General features: G+C 37.9%; 1 non-coding gene across 1 annotated transcript; it reads left to right on the top strand.

Annotated features, from left to right (window-relative positions):
* Positions 1-1,305: 1,305 nt before the first annotated feature.
* On the top strand, positions 1,306-1,377 carry TRNAA-GGC (transfer RNA alanine (anticodon GGC)). The gene has a single exon. It is a non-coding gene; the product is annotated as a tRNA-Ala (tRNA).
* The last annotated feature ends 3,089 nt before the right edge of the window (positions 1,378-4,466 follow it).

The raw sequence follows: 4,466 nt of genomic DNA, 5'->3' as shown, positions 1-4,466 counted from the left end.
ACGTCTAGATACGACTCTGACAGGTGACAGGTACGTAAGCATCCTGTCTGATCACCTGCACCCATTCATGTCCATTGTGCATTTCGACGGACTTGGACAATTTCAGCAGGACAATGCGACACCCCACACGTCCAGAATTGCTACAAAGTGGCTCCAGGAACACTCTTCTGACTTCAGACACTTCTGTTGGCCATTTTGATGGCCATTTTGATCCCGCAGGCTACACTGACACATCCCCAATATTTCACAACTTTCGAACTAATAGTGATTACTGTACACCAGAGGTCTTCAACCTTTTTCTAGTCACGAGCACCGCCTGCACTCATCTCATTATCAAAAGAAGATCGCCCTTACGGCAAGTTTGACATACCAATCCATGAAATCCGGACGATTTCAATCCATCAATTCAATTTGTGCAAGGTGTTTACTTGGGACGATTGATCAAGTGCTCACGAGCACAAAATCGGACACTAGCATCGAGAACTCTGGGTGCTTCAGAGAGTAACGGGTTGAAGATTCCTGCTATATACAGCTAAGAACAGGGGAAATTGAATTATGAAAACTCCACTACGTTGTTTGGTTAATGACATACAAATAGATACCTTCAGATAGCCTTGGGCCACGGTGGAGGAAGCCAAAGGATGCCCAATTTTTTCTGTTATTAAACTTATTTTTTTTTGAAATTTTTAGTAGGTCCCCTAAAAGAAACATTCGTGACCTAATATGCACTTGAAGGTGCGATTCCAAGTATTACGTTTGCATGTCCGAAATAATCGAATATTCTGACCCCATAGCTCATTTGCTTAAAACTGTTATGTGGTCATAGTAAAGTGACAATTTAGTACAAGATTCATCGAAAGACTGGTTATTTGAGGAGATGCAAATTACAAGGAAGAAATTTCATCACTGCCCCCACGGGTACTCGAACCCCGGTTTCTTGCTTGCCGGACGAGTGCTCTACCATCTAAGCTATGGAAGCAGACAGAATATTTCAACCTTGGAGCGTATATATATATGTTGAAAGGCACCGTACGTGGACGGCGTCAACAATCAACTGATTGCTCGTGAATGACAAAGGCCAACCAGATGGCCATATGCATATAGAAACATCCTCTCCAATTGTCAATACAAGACAAAATACATAATAAAAAAAATAAGTGTAATAACGGAGAATACGTTTCTATATGCATATGGCCATCTGGTTGGCCTTTGTCATTCACGAACTATTAGTTGATTGTTGACGCCGTCCACGTACGGTGCCTTTCAACATATATATATACGCTCCAAGGTTGAAATATTCTGTCTGCTTCCATAGCTTAGATGGTAGAGCACTCGTCCGGCATGCGAGAGACCGGGGTTCGAGTCCCCGTGGGGGCAGTGCTGAATTTTCTTCCTTGTAATCTTCATCTCCACAAATAACCAGTCTTTCGATGAATCTTGTATTGACAAGTGGAGAGGACGTTTCTATATGACAATTCAGTGTATATGTGACTCTGGTATCAAAGGTACTCATCTAAAGTCATTCTTTCCAGTTATGCTCAATATTTGTTTCTCATTAAAACGCAAACACACAGTCTATTTCATTCAAGTATTTAGGAACATTAATTGCCCCAAGGTCAAGAACGATCTTAAAAAACACTTCAGAATACACATTTTTTATTTTACTAGTAGCAATTCCCTCACGTAACGGAAAATCCTAATGAATATTTAGGTTAAAAACGAAAGATAAAATTCAAAGGATGAGAGAGAAAAAAAAAATTCTAGCATAGCATTGATCGTGAGTAGAGTTTTCAATTCACGATGGCATCCAGTGAATGGTACTTTCTAATCAGCTGGAAATGAAAAGCTGTTCGAAAAGAAGAGAGAGAAAAAAAAAAAATCTCCAATAAAATCTAACGAAACTGCTCCAAAACATAGAACTGAATAAAGTGAAAGTAAAGAGGAAAAAATAATAATAAAACAAATGAATAAAATTGACCAAGTGGTCATTAAATTAGCGATGTCCTCAAGCAATCGCCCACGAAATAAGAAAAAAATTCTCCTTAAAGAAAAACTTTTCCTTTTCTTAAGCTTTAAAGGACATAGTTCACACTTCAACAATTAATTAGAAGTGCCAAGGGGTGTATTTAGGTATATATTATATCCCAGAGAAGAATACTCATGAATATGCACGCGTAAAATTTCAATTAGTGTTGACAGATTAAAATACGCACAACAGAATTTTCGGTATAAAATTGTCCTATGTATTGAGTTTTATATCCAGGGATATATATCTGAAATATGAGAAGGAAATGGGGGGAAAAGCCATTTTTTTCAGTCTATGGAATGATATTTTCGGGGTGATGCTCCGTTGTCACATGTCTCTATCGTTATTCCGTTAATGTTGTTCGGATTTTTATTTATTTCTTCCGACGTAGCAAAATGCATTGAGAAAAATCTACTCTTTCTTTGGTAATCTAATCTATCTTTGGCACTTCACCTTGACCTTGAAAACTGGACAAGTGAGCACGTACACAGGGTGTCCTGTAAGTGCTAGTACGGCCTTTACATCATCAACCGTTCGTCATAGAAGTATGATTCCAATTAAAAAAAATGTTGAACAGGTTTTATCAAAAATCACCCTGTGCCAGTTTTCAGAGTGAGTATACAGTGTGTCACTATAGTGTAGTCGGCTGAAGTTGGTTTTCTGTGGTTACCAACTTCGATGCGCGAATGCGAGCCGATCTCCCCGTTAAAAAGTCTTGCCGCAGAGAGCAACAGCCCTACAACATTACAATTATTTATTCATTACACTTCACTCACTATGAGTTGAGAAAAAACTCAGTTTAAAAAATTCATTACAGATGTCAGCATTACACATAAAAAGAATTACACAGAAACAAACTTCACGGAAGGTTCACTATACGTACACACACATTCCAACATATACCAATTCGTTAGAAGTTGCGTAGAGGAATATGGTGCATGTCTGGTTTAGTAGGAATGTGTCACAATATAAAAAATCCAAATTATTTTTATGGTCCTCTGTTCTCTAACTTCGAATTGGAAACGAAGTTAGAGAACAGAACGTTGCCATGTCTCTTCTGATTCCTGTGGCGACAGCGTCCACCACGGGATGGCGCTGTCCGCGTAGTAGGAGAAAACAGCGCGCCTGCGCGATAGAGGAACTGGACGTGTTCGCAGCGGAAAACCAGACAGTGACGCGGTCCGCTCATATCGATGTTATACGTTCTTGTAGGTGCGTTTGGTTGCGTCCGCGGATTGAAGTAGCTGTTTCGCAAGCTCCAGTTCACCGTGGAACCGAAATATTTTAAAATACATGCCACCAATTCATACACGAATTTGAATTTACAATTGCAGATACAATACAATTTGAATCTTTTGTAGAGGGGTTTGTCGTGATAGCCTGTGCTGTTTGGGGATTTCCCCCCCCCCCATCTTGGACATATTTAATGTTATCCTGTTATAGCAAATCACATAAAGCGAGTATCGAAACTATCGTAAGGTTTTATCTCATTTAATTTTTGTGAAGGAAAGCACTCAATTTTTTTTCCTTAAAGGGGTGTGAGATTCCAAACGTAATTTATAAAACAAAAATTTCCATTAATTAAAGCACATAAAAAAATTTATATTTTATTTCCAAATTATTCTATTAATGTTGTTTCAATGGATATGCGATCCAAAAAACACGATAGAAAAAGTTTTTGAAGTGATGAAAAACGTAGGGACGTAGTTGACGTCCCTAAACTGAAAGATCAGAAGAAGAAATTGAAAGAAATAGTTAAGAAAATCAATTCGAATCATAAATTCGGCCGGTAAAAGGGTTAATTTGTCGAGAAATACGTCGATTTCACTGGTTTTATTCATCTCGTGGCAAAGTTTGGCTGCGTTTTTATGGTTAAAAGTCATATAGTTCGCACTTTAACAATTAATTAGACGCGTCAAGGTGTGTTGAGATAAATATTATATCCCTGAAGAATACTCATGAATATGCATGCGTAAAATTTCAATTAGTGTTGACAGATTAAAATTCTCACACAGCAGAATTTTTAGTATAAAATCCTCCTTATGTATTGAGTTTTATATTCAGGAATATATATTCGGAATATGATAAGGAAATAGGAGAGAAGCCATTTCCAGTATCAGGAATGATATTTTCGGGGTGACGCGCCGTCGTCATATGTCCCCTCCATCGTTATTCGGTTAGTGCTGTTTTTTTGCGACGTGGAAACGCATTGAGAAAAGTCTACCAACTGTGAAATTCTCTTTGACACTTCACCTTGAGCTTCTATGATGAATGGGGGCGTTCGATCCTTTCCGAGATTGTGACTAGAAGAAAATGTTTTAACTCTTTCTTTACTTTTATTTTACTATATATCTTCTGTATATACATATATATGTGAAGGATTTTCAGTGAACCATAATGCGATATTTTTCATTGAATATCTTGCTTATGGATATATATA

This window comes from Pholcus phalangioides, unplaced genomic scaffold (assembly GCF_987345545.1).
Source record: "Pholcus phalangioides strain wild (caught in Gottingen) unplaced genomic scaffold, Ppha-v1.0 ptg000015l_1, whole genome shotgun sequence".
NCBI lineage: Eukaryota > Metazoa > Arthropoda > Arachnida > Araneae > Pholcidae > Pholcus > Pholcus phalangioides.
Note: the sequence above shows the minus strand (reverse complement) of the source record. Positions and strands in the feature narration are given on the sequence as shown.